Raw genomic sequence first — 21,698 nt, forward strand, 5'->3', positions numbered from 1 at the left:
ACTTCGGCCCTGCTACTTCGCGTTGAGAAATTTAGGGCATAGCAATTAGGTGATTTCTCTTCTATTAATAACTACTTGTGAATAAGGTCGTGGAGGCGGCGTAGTGGTAAAGTCGGCCTCGTCATGACGGACCGGTCTTGTGTTCGATCCCGAGCAAGGTCGTAGCTCGTCGTGCGAGTAGTAACCGAACCGGGCCAAGCCCACTACCTTTCAAGGTCGTGGAGGCGGCGTAGTGGTAAGGTCGACCTCGTCATGACGGACCGGCCTTGTGTTCGATCCCGAGCAAGGTCGGTGCTCGTCGTGCGAATAGTAACCGAACCGGGCCAAGCCCACTACCTTTTGAACGGCGCGCGCTGGAGAATGGAGCTCTCCCGCCCCTGGACGCCCTGATCGCCTTCGCCCAAGCTTGGCAGCCCTGCTGCCGGGCTTGCAGCCCCCGCTGCGGGCTTCCCCCGCTGTGCCTTTCCTTCCTGCTTCCTGGGCCTCCTGCCCCGTCTCTGGCTGTTCGTGCTGCTCCTGAGGGCAGCCCTCTGCTGCATCTCTTGCTCTCCCGGGCCTCCTGCCCCTCCCTCCCTTCCCTTGCCGTTCGTTGAGCGCCTTAGGCGCGATGGACCCTCCCGCTTCTGATCAGATCGATCTTGAGAAAGCCTTTGCTTCTCTCATCCCAGAGAATATCCCTGAAAGGATCCGACCTACTGCCTCAAAATTTATCAAAAAGCTTGATGAAATTCCGGAAATCCCTCTTCCCCCTTCTCTTCCAAGGAGATCTGCTGTAGCCTTGGCTGATCGCGGCCTGGTTGGACAGTTCACAGGACTATGGCCCTCCCCTCGCACTGTTCAACGTTGGGTGGAAAGAAACTGGAACGCCATGGTCCAGGGGAAAATTGCGATAAGGTTTTGTGGAAGAGGCTTCTTCACCTTCCTCTTCGAAACAGTGGAGGATCGCAATCTAATTTTCAGGAATGGGCCATACTTCATGGACACTAGAGGCCTTTACCTCAACCGTTGGACCCCGGACTTCGACCCTGAAATGGATGTACCCAACGCAGTTCCTGTTTGGGTTCGCCTTCCGCATCTTCCGCTTCACTGCTGGGCCGATGAATCTGTTCGAGCAATTGGAAACGCAATAGGTAAATATGTGGATAGATCAGAGCCAAAAGAAAATATGCATGCATGTGCGAGGATCTGTGTGGAGGTAGACTTGGGCAAAGGTCTACCAGAGGCAGTCAAGCTCAGAGTGGACCAGTGGACGCATATTCAACAGGTGGACTATGAGCAACTCCCCTTCAAGTGTAAGGTATGTCATGAGTACGGTCATTTTGCCAATAGGTGCTCTAAATCTAAACCAGAAGTCAATAATAATTCTGAAACCCCTGAGGAAGCATGGGAAATAGTAAGGAAAAAGAAGAAGTCAAACCCTCCCCCTGAGCCTGAGGTGCCTCACTCCGGAACCCCTCCCTTCCCCTCTGCCATTCCCTCATCCTCCAACCCCTTTGGATCCCTTGCTTCAGAGGATCTCCCATCTCCCCCTCCTTCCCCCAAAGGCCCCAGAATCTCCCCCTCTTCCCCCCTCCAAGCTTCCCCTCCTCACTCAATGGAAAGGATCTTAACAAGAAACAAATCGAAGGAATCCTATGATGATCCTCAGCCTGATCAACCATCCTTGAATCGGATTGAGCCCCCCTTGATGTCTTCGACTCCATCTCAGCCCGTCATTGGACCTCCCCCCATCAGAACTACCAGAAGTTCCTCCAAGGACTTTGGAGCATCCGGTGATATCCACAAGAAACCTGGACCAGGCAGAAAGTCAGCCAAGCAACATCGGGAAGAAAGCACGCAAAAGGACATAGCTCTAGGGATCCAAACTCCTATGGATTCTTTTATTACAGGTTCACAAGAGAAAGACACAGTAGGTAAAGAACTGGAGAGGCGAGCACCTCCTCGCTCGAATGTCTCATGATGAAGCTTTTATCCTGGAACAGCAGGGGTATGGGGCACCCCTCTAAATCAGCTGCCCTACGAGATCTTCTCCAAACAGAAAGACCCGAAATTGTTCTGATTCAGGAAACCAAGCAAAGTCAGAGTGAAATGCAAATAATCATAGAAGCCCAAAAAACTTTCTCAAGGGCCAGTAGCAATTCCAGAGGAGCCTCTGGAGGAATCACAACTATGTGGAATAAACAGCAGTGGGATTGCAAATCCTCTGTCCTCAATCAAAACTGGATCAGGACCAACCTTGTCAACAAGGAAGAGAGCTGTGACTTAATCATTTACAATGTCTATATCCCCAACCATTTCCGGGAAAAGGAACAATGCTGGAAGGAATTGAAGGAAGAAATAGACAAGGAGCAGAATTCAAATGTTATACTTGCTGGAGACCTCAATTTAATACTTCATGCGAATGAGAAAAGGGGGGGCACCTTCACCCCCGATCCCTTTAGAAGGCAGCTGGAAATGATAATGGCTGAGCATGAAATGATGGACATCATACCAAAAAATAGGAAATATACTTGGAACAATAGAAGAGTGGGGCCAGGCAACATTATGGAAAGGTTGGACAGAATACTGATCAATGTTTCTCTTCTTTCCTCCTTTGCTGCAGGCCACACCAAAATTCTCAGCGCCACAGCTTCAGATCACTTCCCCATTCTATTAACGTTGGACTCCCACGCTCATTTGGGACCAATTCCATTCAGGTACAATCCCTTGTGGAGAGATAGCGCTGAGGCCGAGACTATCATAGAAGAAACATGGAAGAAACACGTCGAAGGTTCCCCAAACCATATTTGGGAAACAAAACTTCGAAACACAAGGAAGGCACTCAAGGATTGGGCAAAAGCCAGCTATCAAGAGCCAGAAAAAATAAAGGAAAAAATGCAGCAGAAATTGGAAGAGATCCACAAACAAATAGAAGATCATGGATTCACTAATCAGCTGAAAAGTAAGGAATGGGAGGTTCAGGGACAGCTAATTCAAATAAAGAGAGCGGAAGAGATCAAATGGAGGCTCAAGTCAAGAGAATTATGGTTAAAGGAAGGTGATAAAAATACGGCATATTTCCATAAGCAGGCCACAGCAAAAAAAACGAGAAACAATGTTACCACTATTACTGATAGTCAAGGCAGCCAGCATAATGATCACGAATCTATTAAAAGAGCTGCCTTCCACCATTACAACTGCCTCCTCTCTAAAAATCAAGGAGCCACGGACTACTCGGCTTTCCTTAAGTACCTTCCGGAAAAAATCTCTGCTGAGGAGAATGAGAGGTTAAACAGTGAAATAACAGAGGAAGAGATAAGGAAAGCCATCTGGACTTTACAACCAGACAAGTCCCCAGGTCCAGACGGTTTCTCTATAAATTTTTACAGGGACCATTGGCACTTGATAAAAAAAGATCTTGTTAAAATGATGAAAGGAATCCAAAGGAAAAAGAAAATGGGGGGTTTCACAAATTCAACTTTTCTCGCCCTCATTCCTAAGGAAACCCGGCCCACTTCCTTCTCCAGATTTAGACCTATTTCTTTGTGTAACACTTCTTATAAGATCTTTGCAAAAATTATAGCAGCCAGGCTCCAGCCTCTGCTCCCTTCCCTTATATCTGAAAATCAGGGAGGCTTCATGTCCAACAGGCAAATTCATGATTCCATCACCTTGGTTCAAGAAGCTATTCATTCCAGCACTTCTAGGCAAGAGAAAGGCTTCGTTCTCAAGCTTGACTTAGCCAACGCTTTCGATCGAGTAAGACACTCCTTCTTGTTCGCTGTCTTGAGGAAAATGGGCTTTAATTTTGACTTCATTAGCACCATTGCTGCTTGCATCTCTGGCCCCTGGATCTCGCCTCTCATAAACGGCCGCCCTTGTGAAGCTTTCCAATCTTCAAGAGGGCTAAGGCAAGGATGTCCTCTTTCCCCTTATCTATTCATCTTGATGGCTGAATCCTTCAGCAGCAACCTCGATCACAACAGAAGAGTTGGCCTCATCTCTGGTATCAAGTTTGGGAACGGAGTGAAAAATATCAATCATTCACAATTTGCTGATGACACTCTACTTATTGGTGGGGCATCCACTACTATAGCAAGGCGCTTCAAAAGCCTCCTAGATCAATTTATGGCGTGCTCAGGAGGAGAAGTCAACTTTCAAAAAAGTTGCATCTATGGATGGAACATTCCCAATCAAACAGCTCACAGTATTGCTAACATCTTTGGAGTAGCATTCAAAGCAACCTGGGACCACTTTACCTACCTTGGAATGCCGGTCACCTTGGGCTCTCTTAAAGCCACCACTTGGAACGAAATAATCGACAAAGTCAAAAGGAAGGTTCAGCAATGGGGAACTCATTGGCTTAATCCAGCTGGCAGATTAATTTTGCTCAAATCAGGTATTTCCTCCTTACCTTTATACCGATTCACTCTTTACCAAGCTCCTGCTTCTTTCCACTATAAGCTGGAAGTCATTCTCCGCAATTTTTTATGGCAAGGAGGGAAAAAAGAAAAAAATAGATACAATTTGGTCAATTGGAAAAGTGTAATACAATCTCCAGACAGAGGTGGGTTGGGAATCAGAGCCCCTAAAATCCTAAATCTCGCTTTTGGGATTAAAATGGCTTGGAGACTAATTAATGAACCAAAAGCCTGGTGGAAACAGGTCATTGAATGCAAATACCTCTCGGACAATAGACAAAGACTCCTTGAATCTGATATTCCCAACAGAGATTCCACCAAAATCTGGCATCTTTGTAAGAAAGCAATCCCCACTCTCATTCAAAATACCTCAAAGATTCCGGGGGAAGGGAGCAGTATAAATTATGCCACTGATAAAATCATGGGTTTCCAACCCCTAAATACTGTTGAAGAAGCCATTCCCTTCATCCTCTATCTTAACAGCAAAGGCATTCAGAGGATGGACCAAATTTCAAAATGGGATGCTGAGAATGGTGCTTGGACTAGCTGGGATTTTCCAGTTATTCCCCCACACTTGGATTCAAGCTACCAAGCCCTCCATAAAAATCTTCAAAATAGAGCCCCCATAAAAAAAGGAGCAGTAGATGGGTTTAGATGGGACCCCACGGGCTCATGTTACACCATTAAATCTGGCTACCAATTCATTTGCAACAATACTTATCAAACTCCGGTCTGGAATCACTGGAGAATAATATGGAATTCTGAGGCCATCCCCAAGGTCAAATTTTTCATTTGGCTGCTGTTAAAGGGAAGAATCCTCACTTCGGAAAACCTTAGAAAGAGAGGGGTACATGGACCTTCAATCTGTCCCAATTGCTGCTCTGAAGAGGAAACTATCCACCATTTATTTCTTGATTGCATCTTCGCGAAGAAATGCTGGACCATCATGGCCAACTTGGGCAATATAACATGGCAATCTCAGCAAAACATTGCAGAGACAATCCAAGATTGGAGAAGGAATTTCCCTTGGAAAGATAATCGGAGCAAGATAGTCAAAAGAACATGGGATATCATTCCCCACAACCTTCTTTGGAAAATCTGGCTCACAAGAAACAAGAAAATATTTCAAAACAAAGAGGGCAATGTTTGGAAGACATGTAGCAGTGCTCACCTCTTGGCGCAGGAGACGATGGCGGTCAAATACTCAGGAACAATTAAAGCAACAGACTATTCAGTTGAGGAGAGGCTCATGATCAAGCATATTCTAGGTCGCTCAGGTCAACAACAGAGTATTCAGAGAAATGTTAGGCAGCATCAACATAAGACCAAGGATTGGGAAATTAGACTACCAACCCAGGAGTTCAAAAGGTGGATCCTGAGTAACAACTGCCCAACCTTATTCTTTGATGGCGCCTCAAAGTCCAACCCAGGACCAGCAGGCGCAGGAGGTGTTATCATCAATGAATTAGGAGAAGAGATCTGCAACTATGAATGGAGTTTAGGGGAAAAAACAAATAATAATGCAGAGGCTCTTGCTCTGTATCAAGGATTGTTGCAATTAAAAAGCATGGGAATTAGAAAAGCTCTTGTCCTAGGAGACTCCTCAATAATCATTGGCTTCATGAACCATTACAGGAGATCCCCAAACAGTAATCTTCAGCAACATATCCAACGCATCAATCTCCTCACCGAATACTTTGAAAAAATCCGATTCTGTCACATCCTCCGCACACACAATGGGGAAGCGGATAAACATGCAAATAATGCAGTTGGACAACCGGAAGGGGCTTTGAGGCACAGTCACAGGAAATTTTTCCAGCCTCTGCCATGAAGCAGGCCGATCCTGACATTGCCCAGGCGCGCAAATCCAGCAAGCGTGTGACGGGCATGGTTACAACAGTCTCAGGACATTCGACTGAGAGTATGAAGTGCACAAACAGTCTCACTCAGGTCTTGATCCAAAGAACAGCTGACATCCCGAGGAAAAATAATCATCTCAGCGAAGGACGGAAGAACGATTCCACTGCTCCAGCGAATCGTCATAGAGATATAGGAAAATATCTCAATAATGTAGAGGATCCGATCTCTGCTATGTATTCAGGCTACTGTTGGTCCCGATCCATAAATACGGGCACAGGAAGGCAAATATTTGTCATACACTGCTATGAACAAGAGCAGCCCCGCTGGAACGAAGAAGGCGCTCTTGACCAGACTCGAAGACGAACTCCATCTCTGGTATCGACTCTTCTTGCTTTGTTTATCTATCCTCTAATCTATATCGTGGTTTTTTTCAGGACTAGCTTCAGAGGGAAGCTGAGAGCTAGAGCGCCTTTCTTTCAACAGTCTCTGCTCTATTCACTGCACCTTTGCCGGCCGTCCCCCATCCTTCCTTCTTGCCCCTTAAGCACGCCCCTCTCTGGCTCATCATCTCTAACTTCAAGTTTTTCCCCTTCAATCTTCCAGACTTCCTTTTATTACCCTTCTCTTACCCAGAAAGCGAGAACTGTAAGCTCGAAACTCTTCTGTTTATTTTCACTCACCTCCAGCTCTTTTCATTCAACCCCGCGCATCATCATCCGGCCCCTCTTTCTCTTCTCCCGCAGCAAGGAGGAGTCAGCTGACCATCTCAGTGGAATCGACCCTCATAGAACCCAAGCCCAAATAGTGATGGCTCGTTCTGAGCAATGCTTTCATTGCCGCGACCTTCAGGCCGAATTTGAAGAGGTCAGAGCTCAACAAAGAATATTGGAAGATCAAGTGCGAAATATGGAAGCCAGGCACGCTGAACAGATTCGGAGCCTGGAAGCCAAATTTGATGAGCAGTTCAGAAATCTTCACGCCAAATACCGCACAGAAATGAACCTGTTTCTCCACCGGGTTCATTCACTTCATGAGCAGTTCAACGGACTCAACAATAGATGCATTCACGCTGAGGAATCGCTGGCAATCCTAAGGGAAATCATGGAAGCAAAGCAGAAAGAAAAATCAACATCTTCAAGCGCAAAGCCAATGGAAGCAAATCAGCACCCAGAGGACTCCACAGCGAGAAATATCAGTCGTATAGACATTGATTAACTATGTGCTGTAAATGCAAGTTTTGGTGCCACCAGTATGTCCGGATTTATAGTAGCAATAGATGTTTTTTAGCCAGAAGTTACAGAAACCAATTCAAGGATAGGAATGTCATGCTCTCTCCTTGGATTTGTACTGCTCTCGAAGCAACCTATGTATGGCTTCATGCCTTATTACTTTTTTCAATCAATATATAGCAACCGATCTTGTAAAAAAAAAAAAAAATAACTACTTGTGAATGCTTGTTACTTCTTTAGATTAGGATCTTCTTTTTCATTAGATTATTATAGTATTATTCTTCATCAAACAGCTACCAATGAATAAACAACAAAGATACAAGAGACACAAAATATAGGCTATCAGTGAGGGCCCAAACCTCTCCCACTTGAGAGGAAAACTCAAACAAATTCTTCTTCTCATAGAGACTTCAATTGATGAATACCAAGACCAAGACCATTGACCTATTTTCCACTCCAAGACCAAGACACATAGCTTCCTTGATGAGATCCTTCTTGCATGAGTCAACAATAGTCAAACCTCTGCTTCTCATCCTTTACGGCTACCCTTTAGAATTTGGCTTCCTTTTCTCTTCTTCAAACCTGCAACCTTTTCGGCCCTAATTCAGAAACCCTAGATCATGTAGTTTGACCAACTTTGACCCTTGTTTTCCTTGGTCTAGAGGAAGACTTCTTCTCCTTGAACTCGGCTTGAGTATCACCTTGAATTTCTCCTTGATTTGACCTCCAAGTATGACTGTGATACTTCGGCTCTTTCTGCAATTTGGACAGCAAAGATTCTTTGCATGTGTGGAGGATTTCAGCCCTAAAACAGACCCAAATATCTTCGCTCTTTCCTTCCTTCTCTTCGTTGGCTATAAGACTATCTTCCTTGACCTTTTCGCACTTCTTATTGCAGATCTCTTCTTGACCGAAATTCTTGTTTCTGAAATGAGGTCGAGTTGCCTATTTATAGTGGTTGCCCATGAAAATAAGCCAACATGACATGTATGTGAGCCGACATGTCCTTTTGATGTAGATCCTTTATTCCATCTTGAAGCTGACTTGAAGGAGATGCTTTAGCTTGGTCTTGGAGGGCCTTTTTATCCTTTTAATGACACATACAAATATGTAACATGCCTAAGAAGGGTCCTTCATACATGACAAAGACTCAATTTGACTTTATGACCAATCCTAAGGGCTCACAATGGGAGCCTTACCTAAAAATAAAATTCCTTGCTCATGAAACACATGAGACAAGAATTACAATAATAATTTTATTTTTCTTCTTTGCATTAGTTACATAAAATCACAATCACACGTCATTATGAAGAACGAACCTAGTTACACTTTTCAACACTTCATCCTTACAGCTTCTCGGAAACCCTAATACAACCTCCTTTTGAGACCTACTTAGAGCAAGGCATCTCTCCCAAGGTCAACGAGGTCTAAACAAGGGTTTTCCCTCTTCCAGCTACAGATTTTACACTTCGTCCCCTTGCAACTTGATCGTGCAATTTCAGCCTCCTACTGCAGCCCAGCAACTCTATAATCCCGCACGTGTGAAATAGATAGACCCCAAAGGCAAGATATTTCGGCCTCCCAGCTTCTTCCAAACTTTCGCTCTCGTTTCTTCTCCTTCCAATCTTCAGATCGAACTCTTTCTTGAACGTCGAACTTGTTGAGTGAGTGATGCCAAATGAGGTCGAACTACTTCCTTTTATAGCCTTCTAAAGGGGTTGAATTCCCTCCTTTAAGCCAACTTGTACTCTTGGAGATACGAGGACTTTCTAGACTCAAAAATATTTTTTTTACAATTACAAATTGCTTGGAAGGTTCCTATAAACATGATGTTGACTCCTTTGACTCATGACAATAAATCCTAGGACCTAAAAAACCCTAGAAGCACGAAGAACATGCTTTTACCTAAAATACCATCAATAATGAGCATGAAACCCATACTTTAATAATAATAATTTTCTTTTCTTTTTCTTGTTTGTTACATAGGATACATATTGAAATGAGTACAACAATTATGCAGACCGAAACTAGTTACATTCTTCAACAGGAATATCGTAGAGATGGTCGGTATTTTTATCATGCAAAGAAATAGAAAAATTCAAATTTAAACTGTGCCTCCTAAACTGCTCATGTCAGCCTCCTTTTGTTACAGTAAGTTGGGCCCCTTGGAGGCACCCATTCGACCCCCTTCAAAGTCTATATAAAGGAGACCTCTTCTCCTCATTTGACACATCGATCATGTCTTGGTTATCTCTGATCCAGCAAAGTTGGAAGCAAAAGGTCGGGGGCGAAAATCTGAAGGAGGGATTGGTACTTAGCATGCCACTTCATCTTGTTCTTCGTTCTTGGTTAAGCTATTATCTCAACATTGGTATTTATGATGTATTCATGAATATTAAACTCTCTCTCATAAGGAAAGATTTTTGGGTTTTCCCTGGCCTCGGGCCTAACTTTTTTATTTCTCTTGTCTTATTGTTTCATAGTTATCTCTATTGCTCTTTCATGTTTAGTCGTTGAAATTTTCTTCTATATAACTGATTAATGATATTGGATGAATGTTATGTGAAATTAATGCCAAATAATCATTGGAAGCAGTCTTATTATTTCATAGTTATCTCTATTGCTCTTTCATGTTTAATGGTTGAAATTTTCTTCTATATAACTGATTCATGATATTGGATGAATGTTATGTGAAATTAATGTGAATTGATCATTGGAAGCAATTATTTGTGGAAGAAAAATTATTCTAACTTGTGCCCTATAAATCTCAAAAGTCCAGTGGGACCTCGCTTAAGGCCCTTTAAAGTTTAGGTTATAGGAGGGGCACTACCTGGAAAGCCGTGATTGAGATAGCATGCTCCATTTACCTATACCATACTTAACACCTTCCATCCCACATTACAAGCCACATATCTCATCCTTTGAGTACAACTTGCTAATGGTTCTTGGGGATTTCACACTCATACGTTCACATACCTTGAGTAGGACCAGAAAACATTGCACTGGGAGGTTGATGCAGCTAAAAGAAAGGAAAAAGCATATCATGGCCACAACAAAACAAAAGAAAGAAAAACAAAATGCAAAAGATGGTCGAGACATAAAGATTAGCATGTGGGCAAAAGCTTAGCATGATCTCTACCTACCTCATATCGTCGTCACCTGATTCCTGAGCACATGATCCTCTAATAAATCAAAATGGAACCCTTGCATGTCCTAACCCCGATGAGCGATAAGTTGACTCATCCTAAAGGGATAATAAAATTTCTACAACATACAATGCAACCCCTAACCCTTAAGCTATAAGCAGTAAACAAGGAGTAATCAAGAAGCAGTTAAAGGCACACAAGCAACATGGAAAAATCAGCCTGAGTTGGTAACTCATGCATCCATGAATGCTCCTTCCTCATACCTACACACTCAAGATGTGGACACCCCCATCAACTAGTCCCCTTGACAATGGCAATTAACCATGAAGTATACTCCCCTCCATTACCACATTATTATACACTAACACCTATTAATTGAAGGGTGCACCAAGGAACTGTCACTTCCCCTTAGGGGTTGGAAGCGCTAATAGCATTGATCATTACCCACAACTACAAAGGTGGAAAACACCTTTGTGAGAACTTGGTCCTTATTTTGGAAGAAGATCTTTGTTTGAAGCATTAATACGCCCTTAAAATTCAAGTTTGGTTCACTCAGATGCATTATTGATCTTAGTCTTTGACAGATGGTTGCTTTCACTACAATCCATGTTGTCTCTATCAGGTGGTTCAGCAACCGAAGCCTAGGGCACCCACTCCACAGGTACCCGGCCCTTCAAAGAAATACATTGGCCTAAACAAGAGCAATGTTGAGAAATCATAAACTCCCGACAACACCCGCAAATGACACATGTCCCAAAATACATCCAGGGCCTAGGGCATTGGTCAACTTTCACCCGGTTTTGAGGATTCTTCTTGATAACAAGATTGGACCCGGTATGCCCCTAAGTTGCCATTGACATAATCTAATGGCCAGAAGTTGATTCCGAGCCCAGATGAGCATGGCCTCCCATTAAGAGACTAGGGAGAGCTTGTTTATAATATCCCCGTTATTATTTACGCTAAAATATTTCGGAATTTACTTCAAAAAATTTATGTCATGAATTCTACAAAAAAACACCATGAAAATTTCCCCAATTCAAGCAATAAAATTTGCCAGAAATTCTAAATTGTAAAACCCAGAAATTAAATAAAGTGTTGTTGCTATAGAAATTATTATTTCGCTAAAAATTCCTAGAAATTATTACAACAAAAATTTATCCGAAAATACTAATAAATGCAACACAGATCCACAAAATTGCAAATAATATGCAAGAAACCCAATTTTATTTTATCTAATAATTTCCAGCAAGATATTACATCAAAAACCCGAAAGATATACTAGGTTTCTGAATCTCGAACTTTTGCAATTTGATTTCCAGCAACTCGAACCTTAACAATTCGGCCCTCTGAAGCACAACTAACAACCTGCAACACATTAATTGGCTAGGGTGTGTATTTCAACACCGAAACCAAGAAATACAATGAGGGTTTCTCCTTCCGACCTTAAGCCACAAGAACTCTCATTACTACTAACAAATTATCAAATAACCAATCATATCGCAAAACGAGCTCTTATCTTCCTTTTCATAATTTTTCCCCGCTTCAAATACCATGGGTCAAATACCATAGTTTGCCTTTTTAATAACAAAGTGACTTTCTAACTTGTTTTTTCTTAATTCAATCAAAGTCACTTATAATCCCTTTTTTAATTTAATTACTCACTATCATCTTTAAGATGACATTATATAAGAAAATTAAATTTTTCTTTTATTTTATTCTCGAGAAGGGCTATTACAGTCCTCCTTTCCAGAGATTGCTTGTCCCAAGTAATCCAAACTGTATTTCCAATATTAGAAACTTGGGTGTACTGAGGGGTGAATCAGTATAACGTTGATTAGATCATAGTTAACCAATTTTTTACTTCTCATTAAACAATTTACTTATCCATTAATTAACCAATAGACCACATGAGCAGCAAATCAAAACACAACACATGAAAAGGCAAATTCAAACCACATTAGAAGCATAATCATAACATATGAACACCAAGTATTTTACGTGGAAACCCCACCGAGAACAAAACCATCAAAAGCTTTGTCTTTTTATTCTTCTTTTCAATCTTCTTTCACAATGTACTAGCACCAACTTGCGAGGTATGCAAGCACCCAATCGCCTTTTACATCAACTTTTGTAGCCACCCACCTACAAGAGGCTTCAACCTCTCTTTTCTTCTGCAAGATACAACCTGTTGAGAGCACCCACTCCCTCTTCTTACAGGCTCCAATATGTTCTTTTTCGGGCAACTACCTAAAAAGAGACACCAATCCCCTAATAAAATTAAAATTTGTGTTGTTGGTTTACCTGGTCTCTGAATTATGAGTTCTTTCTTTTCTTTGGTTTGTTCTATACCCTGTCTCTACTCTAATTACAGCGAGTTGCTTATCTCCTACTACTCCTCAATTCTCCTTCACATATGCTCCTCTTCCTCTTTCTCTCCTTGCCAAGTAATTCACGACCTAGGTTTCACAAAAATCAATATTCTATCTATTCTGCAATCCAAAAGCACAACTTTTCATATACATAACTTATTGATTGTTTGTATTTCAATGCAAGGATTTGATGTGAAAGGTTGTCTCTTTATATTCCAAGGCTGTCTCTTTGTGGTCCACCTATTCCTTCAAATTTTGAAGATTAAAGCAAAATAAAAGGTCCTCCAAATATTAATTGAAGATTAATAACATCCAACTACAATGATAACATAAGTCAAGGCCCGAAGTTTTCTGTTTTCATGCTACAAGACACGAAGGTCAATTACCCATTGGTAATATGGACTACGAACGTTGATTGTCCACTGGCAATCCACACTACAAATGCAGGTTGCTAAGCATTAATCATCATTTGTTCCCTAAATTAGGGAAAATTCAAAATTCTTCACCTGATTTGCTTCTCTATTTCTCTCTACACCTAGGGATCATCAGTTATCCCATGAATAAATTTTGTAAACATTTTTGTTGATTAGATGCTAGTTGTAGACATCTTGCTTCACACAATTACTATGAAAGAAATTAGAAGACAAAGCAGAATCCCCAATTATAATGATATGAATATGTTTCTGCGTCAATGGTAATCTTAAGCACTACACTTCTTCCGATCAATATTTTGCATATACTTCTATCCAAATGTTCATGTCTCAGGCTATCCAATAGAAGACTAAGTTTCATATTTTCATAAACAATTAGAATGTTTAATCTATGACCATCAAAGCTCATGCAAGAAAATTTATATGTCTTGGAGAATGAAAGAACCAATCACTTCGTCAAGTGGTAAAATACATGGATCATAAAGCAAAGGACAACATTATTCAAAACCATTTCTTCCAACAAGCACAAGTGCAACAAATTTGTCAAATATATTTCTATGCCTAAACCCCAACTAAAACCTCTGACATCAATGTCAGCGCTGCCATCAATCTCCCCCTTTCCCTTTAATAGCAACACTAGTTTGGTCTTCCAACTATGGTCCTGAGAATTATTTCTCCCTACCTCCCCCTTTGACATAAATGGCAAGGGCATGGGTTTGTAATTTAAATTAACAAGGATAGGTCCCTCTTAACACTCTTGATGATGAAGAAGACTAAAAACCTCAGTGTTTGCACAAACAGGGCAAAATATGAGCATCCCATTGATGTATCTAGCTCCATATATGTTAAAGGACAAGCTAGCGATAAAGCTCCACAAATGATAAAGGACAGGTTGGTGATAACCCTTTGCTTCAGGTTCCATATACAAGCCCTATATTAAAGACAACCATGGTAGAACATTAAACATTAGTGATTTGAAAAAGTGTATTGTTGCTCCAAAGAAAATTTGATGTGACATGGTGACACATTAGGCACCTTAGGAACCATTTGACCATGGCCTCAGTAGAAACGAGAACAAATATGTCACTAAGGCAGAAGATGGCACCACGGTCATGATCATCACCAGCTCTACAACAAACCACGGCATTGTCAAGGAACAAAGTCACAGTTCAGATTGCATGGGCAAAATCACTAATCATAGACGTGACAAACAAGAGAGGAATTAGGACCAACATCAAACAGCCATTCACAAGTATCAACATTATTTCCTTTTGATATGCCATTGAAAGAGTTTGTTTTAGTTTTGTCCATGTCTCGTTTTGTCTGAGCAGTTGCCTTATAAGCATATTGTGAATAGCCTATGTGTAATATATCAATTGATTGCTTTATATAATTCTCACCCTTTGCATCTAGAACATTGGTTGCTTCATCAAGGAATAAATTTGTGGGTTCCTTGAGAACTGCTCTAGCAATGGCAATACATTGCTTCTGACCTCTACTAAGAAAACTATGAACTCATGCATCACCACCAATATTCTATGTTGCTTCCGACCTCGGCAACCACATGTCAATCCATTTACCTAGGCATCACCATCAACTATCAGCTCATTCTACTTTCTTCTAACCTATGCAAACTATAGCTTATATTCAACACAATATCCATGTTGACGTGTGGCTTTTGGCGCACAACTTCAACTTTTGATCAGAACCACTTCACATCAAGCTCGGAACCACTTCCAATCAAATGGTTTGACTAGACTCGAACCATACCACATACGAGACTTCAGTCTCATGAAGGCATTCCTTTGCTCCTCTAGCATCCTCCAACTTCAGCTTTGTCTTTTGTTGTTGGAACACTCCAGGTCTATATACTTAGGTCTATAAACATTGAATTCACATAAGTCCACATCAGGTTCACCATATACTGACTTGTAACGCTCCAAATCCTCACTTGTAGCTATATCTTTGGCATCCACAGGACTTCATGCTATTTAATGAAAATCCCAGGTTTGGCCTCTTCTGATTTGGTTCCTCTAACATTGCTTTGTCATACTTCTTTTAGCAAAGACTTTGTGTAAGGAAAACTCTATAAAATTCCACATAGTCCACATACTTGTAGTGTTCCACAGACCTGTATCATTTTCGTAGAATTGTAACGTTCCATAGATCTGCACTTGTAACGTTCCACAAGTCAAATTTATAACGCATAACACAGTCATATGTAACACATACTGCCATACCACAGTCTATGTAACGCATACTGCTTGTAATGCATACTAGTCTGGATTCACTAGTTCTGCAGACTATGTAACATTCCATACCAATGATTCTCCTATCGATCATGTGTGTTGTATCAACCATGTCGATCCTCAACATATAGCGCTCCTATCATAATGCTCCATACTTTAATAATGCCTCCATCCTGCTAACATATACTCCTTTGTAACTCCAGACTAAAATAATGTTTTCTCATGTCTGTAGCCTATGTAAAGCATCCACAATGTCCTCCAGTTCCTAAACCAACAGAGGCTCTCAGTTTAAATTATGATATTTTGCAGTCAAGTCAAAGAAATTACAAAATATAAACTCTGTCAAATGTGATGAGTTTTGAATCTAGTTCATAATTAAGACTTATTAAGAAGTCGCCTTCTTTTCTAGTATTGAAATCCTATTCCCTTTTAATTTTCGGAAATTGTTAAGTGCATCGTCCTCGCAAACCTGCAACATGGTGCCTTCCTTTGTAGCATTGTATTTCTATAAATCTCCTAATAGCAAGGTTGTTAAATCATCTCAAATCTCCTTCAATCATGTACTTGGAGATCTCACCTCAAACTTTGATCAATTGGTTCTCGTTGAGTTCACGCGTAACCTTGTTCTCTATGCCCAAATCATACAATACATGCTAAGTTGTTGTGCGCCCTATGCCATTCGCAACTCACATTTCTCGAGCTAACAAATGGTTTGTCCAATGCCGTCCCTTCTTATGTTATCCTATTATCTTCCAAAGGTTGGTCTTTCATTGTTCTACAGTCGTCTTTCAAGTCTCTGCTGTTGGAGATGATCTCATTTCAATGAGGGAGTACTTACCAATAAATTGATTGCCTCCTTTCAAAGTATTGCCAAAAGCTTGTCAGGCTCCAAATCCAAAAGTCTCTATTGAACTCTCAAAAGCCCTACAGCCTTGTCACATAATTCCCTCATCTATTAGGAACATATGGCCATTGTCTCTTATCGCTTTGATGTCAATAATCTCAAGAGTCAATACCATCTTTGCTGAAAAATTTAATGGGAAGGTAGCCAAACTTCATTCCTACTACTCTAAGGAGTTCTTCTATTGATCCTGGAAGATATTTTCCAAGCACAATGAAAGCCATATTTTGTTTGTTGGGATGGTGTTTATGGATCACGTCTCTATGAGGATTCGGCAAAAAATCTCTTGCTTCTGATCTACCATAGGAGTCTTATCAAGTCCTATCAAGTCATGATCCCATGATATCATAACCATGATAGACTCCATTTCCTCTCCCAAAATGTACATTGCAAGTTGAGATTGTAGAGTTCAAACTCTATTTGCAAACACTTCTTGAAGAAAACATTGCGCAACTGTGATCCTCCCATGATTGTATCATGTCTTTGCCTTCCACATGGCTCTTTGGAATTTGAGTCTTGTAATCCAATTCTAAAGTCCTGCATGGGTCCTTAACTGTTGCACACATTTGTTGATTAGTTTTTGAAAGAGTTCTAGGAGTTTCGCATTTGGTGTCAAGCTTTTCAATGTATGCATAATTTTGGAGAAGGAATTTGACAGTCTCAAGATGTTTCTACATTATGACTACATGGAGGGTTGTCATGCCTTGGTAGTTAGTAGCATTGATGTCTACTCCATACTTCAACAATTCCATCATTGGATCTAAGTCATTTCCCTAAGTTACCAATCACAAGAGGTATCCCTTGCTCTACATCAAATCGTGTGCCATTTTCGTAGAGTAGTTTTGCAATTGACCAATGATTTCCTGCAATTGCCACCCACAAAGGAGTATTCCCATTTTCATCAATCTTTCAATCCATATCTTTAGTAAAAGCATCACTATTTCCATCCAAAAAAAGTCTGGTTCAAGGTCTTTCTCTTTATTTGGACCAAGGCAAGATTCCAACTCCCTTCTTACACCATTATGGTGGTTGTTCTTCTCAACATCAACTTCCTTTTCAGTATTATATATTGGAGAACCTTCATTTCATTTAACAGCTCCCCTTGACCTCATCCATTTCTTCTTATCCTGTAGACTTGTCTTTGACTTTTAGGCACTTGGACATTCCATTTTACACTGTGGTTGCATCTTTAATAAATCTTTATGCAACTCATGATATAGCCATGTGCTCCCCCTAAGGCCATGTTGACTTCAATTTTTCTTTGAAGCCACTTGCTCCACTTTCTTCTTTTTCCAGATTTTGGTAGGATTGCTTTTGAATTGTGCATCTCCTTCTGGATTCTAGTTTAATTTGTTTTGAATGGCCTCCTCCTTTTGTTTGGATTGCTTTAAAGAACTAGGCAACTTGAAATTTTAGCATGTGACCAAGATTGTCACATATATAGCATGATGTGTGACCAAGAAATGGAGGAAAAGGCTTGTTCCTTGTGCTATTATCCACATATGACCTTCCCTTTGCATACAATGCACTCCTACTCTTCTTTGCATAAGACTTGCAATCAATTGCCTTATGGCTAAAAATACTACATCAATAACAATAAACATAGAAAGAACTTGTGTACCTGATGGTTGATGATCTTCGTGAGGGGAGCAATCTTCCTAGATTGCTTGCTTTAGAGAACTTCCTTTTCAGCTGCAACTTTTGTTGATGAACCTTGATTTGACTGATCTGACAATCAGTTGCAACATGTCCAACATTATGGCAAAAGTAACATTCAACATTACTCATCAGTGGAGCAAAGGAGTTGGTATCCTCCTTTGGAACCATACAAGCTTACTAAATTCGCCTCCAAAAGTAGATGGCCTTCTTGTAGAAAATACTTGTTGAAATTTGGGGCAGCTATGGGATGAATTTTCCAAAGGGAAACCCAACTACCCCAAAAGAAGCCCATCTCGCACCAAAGAAAGAATTCAAATGGGATTAAAGAAAAATTATCATTATTGTTTAATATGGCATAAAATTATATAGGCACGTATTTGTATTGGCTTCAATCAGCAAATTCGAATGTGTTTTTCCCTCCAAAGTTACCATTCATCCCTCTGAAAATTTTTAAAATGGAAATCATACTGCAGTGATTAATATGATTTCTTCTACTTATAACTTCATAAATAAGTTATCTACAGTATTCTTATGGCAAATAACGAAGCATATTCTACTACAGCCTTCACGATTAAAATATTGCAGAAATTAAATGAAAGTAAAATGTTGGCACATATACAAACACAGTGACATGGTTATTTTTGGACAATTGTCCCCAGAAAAACCCATTGTGGGAAAATCAGTGCAGCAGATGAGGGTTTTATCATTCTTCAACAAAAATCAACATGTACAAAAATTTCACTTAGCAGTATAGACCAAGGCTTTTTGAGAAATATTCACGAACGTTCCCGAACAAGTATCTGACCTGAGAGAGAGGTTCCTCCACCCTCTGCATCTCTTTGGCTTACCCAGCATCACTTTCTCTAGCCTCTGGACTGCCTGCAATATGCCTGCGTCACTCAGGCCAGCGCTGTGTCTCCCAGCATCAATCTGCCCAGTGCTATCCCTTATGTTGCTCTATGTCTTCGTCCTTGTCTCCCTAACTTATGTTGAACCCTCTTTGTCTCTCCTCCACCTGCAACTCTCCCTCTAAATCCATTTTCTCTTGCCGAACTTCGACCAGTGAGAAAATTGATTTCTCTTGGGCAACTGAGTATCTGCCCGGTGTGTTTTCCAAATGACCCTCAAGCCCCTTCTTATATCTTCTTGTTGAGCAACCAATGGCCTAGATTACAATTTAATCAACAGCTCAGATCGTTTTGGCTTGATCCGTGGCTTTTTCTAGAAGTTTCACCCCTGATTAGATTAATACTCATTAATCTTTTAATTTTCCTAAGTTTAGACTTAGGAACCCCATTAAAGATATTAATTATTTTAATAAAATCACTTGTGGGTGGAATTTCCCAAAACGCCTCCTGGATTCTTTGGAATGCATGTGCACAAGCCTCCCAGCAAAATTTGAGGCTTAGAGCACATTCGATGCTACACCAAATCAACACTCCCTCTTAGCGAGGAATGTGCTCTAGCAATACACTGCTACTGCATATTGCTCTGACTCTAAAGCATCATCCTCTGTGGTGCTGATGTCTGACATGTTGTCCACCAACTACTGTGATGTTGTTGTAACTGTCTTGCTGCCTTTGACACTGTTATTGCCAATGCTACATATGTACAATAACTCCCTCTGAATTGTTGCATATGTGTTGTTGTTGGCACTACTGACAATCGTCCCTACACTGCAACCTGTTGCTGCTACTGAAACAGATTTTCAACAATACCCAACTACTCTCTGAACTGAGTAAACTTAGCTATTCCGAGAGCCTTTGTGAGTATATCAGCCACCTGCTCTCCTATAGGAACACATTGTAGTTGTACTGCCCCACACTAAACACAGTCTCTAATAAAGTGACAACGGATATCTATGTGTTTCGACCGATCATGAAATACTGGATTCTCAGAGAGTTTGATGCAACTCTGATTATCGCAATAAACCTTGGTCGCCTCCATCCTTTTTCTTAATAGGCTCACAAGCAATCTTCTTATCCATATGGCTTTGCACGTACCTGTGTTGGCTGCCATATATTTTGCTTCTGCTGAACTCAGTGCTTCTGATTTATGCTTCCTACTACACCAAGTTATCATCCCTGATCAAACACTGAAGCAGTGCTCTGAGGTACTTTTTTGATCTACTGAATTACTTGCCCAATCTGCATCGGTGAACCCATTCAAGCTGATATCCTCCCCTCTAGAGTACTTCAACCTATATCTGATTGTTCCACGTACATACCTAAGCGACCCAATGAGTTGTCTGTACAAGGTGGGATCTACTTCTTTATCCTCTGATGCATCTATTTTCTTCCAGTTGGTGATCATGGTAGTAGCCATGGGTCGGCAATCCTTCATTCTGAATCTCTTCAGAATCTCTGTAGCATACCTTCCTTGTCCAAGGAAAATCTCCCCATTCTTCTGCCAAACATCCAACCCCAAAAAAAAATGCATCAATCCCAATTCCTTCATGTCGAATTTGACTTCAAGATTCTTCTTGCAGTCCTAAATGAGCATAGATGATCTAGTTAGGAACAGATCATCTACATATAGTATCAAAATAAGTGCCTCATTCTCTACCAGTAAATAGTAGAGATTGGGATCATATCCCAACTGTTGCAAGTAACTATCAATTCGACCATATCATGCTCTAGGTGCCTGCTTGAGCCCGTACAGGGCTTTCTTTAACCTGCAAACATCAGACTTCTTCTCATGAGTTTCGAAGCCTTCGCGTTGTTCTATATACACCTCTTCTTCTATCACTTCATTCAAGAATGTTGTTTTGATGTCCATCTAGTGAATCTCCCATCCCATTTGAGTTGCTAGGGATATAACAGATCTGATAGAAGTGTAACAAGCAATTGGGGTAAAGGTCTCTTCATATTCTATCCCTTCTTTCTGGGCATACCCCTTTGCTATGAACCTTGCCTTGTACTTCTCTATGTTGTCGTCTGCAACATACTTGATCTTGTAGATCCATCGTGATCCTACAACTGATCTATTTTTTGGTCTAGGTACTACTTCCCAGACATCATTCGTCATGATGGAGTTGTACTCTTCCACCATGGCATCCACCCATACTTTGTGTTGAACAACTTCCTGAAAGCTAGAGGGTTCTCCAGCCTGAGCTACCAATGCTTGGTATCTATTTGGTTGTCTATGCTACCTCTTCTCGACTGTGGAAGCTCCAACAAACACATCTGTGTCCCTCAGTGTTTGTCGCACTTCTCTGCTCGTTCTACTACTGATGGTGGGAAGCTCAACCAATTCTTCCTCCTAATCTTGTTGTTTCGTCCGTTGAGAAGCATCTGCATTTCCTCCTTCTAAGAAAATACTAGTATTGGTCATTGTACTCGACCCAAGTGTATGTTCTCCTGCCTGTCCTTCTTGTTGCCCCTGTTGCTCTTGGGCTAATAGAACATCTCCTAACTGGTCTTCTACAGGTATTTCACGAGATTTCCTGAAAGCT

The 21,698-nt window shown here is 41.0% G+C and overlaps 1 protein-coding gene and 1 pseudogene across 3 annotated transcripts in view; both read right to left on the reverse strand.

The window, feature by feature from the left end:
• Positions 1-21,698, reverse strand: part of LOC149150249 (Zinc finger C-x8-C-x5-C-x3-H type family protein) — a 375,155-nt gene that overhangs the window by 222,915 nt on the left and 130,542 nt on the right. The gene's annotated exons all lie outside the window — the stretch shown is intronic.
• Positions 16,070-21,698, reverse strand: part of LOC149150251 (small ribosomal subunit protein uS13c-like) — a 39,239-nt pseudogene continuing 33,610 nt past the window's right edge.

This window comes from Pinus tabuliformis, chromosome 9, assembly GCF_031772625.1.
Source record: "Pinus tabuliformis cultivar Carrire ecotype Pingquan chromosome 9, CPIR1, whole genome shotgun sequence".
Lineage (NCBI taxonomy): Eukaryota > Viridiplantae > Streptophyta > Pinopsida > Pinales > Pinaceae > Pinus > Pinus tabuliformis.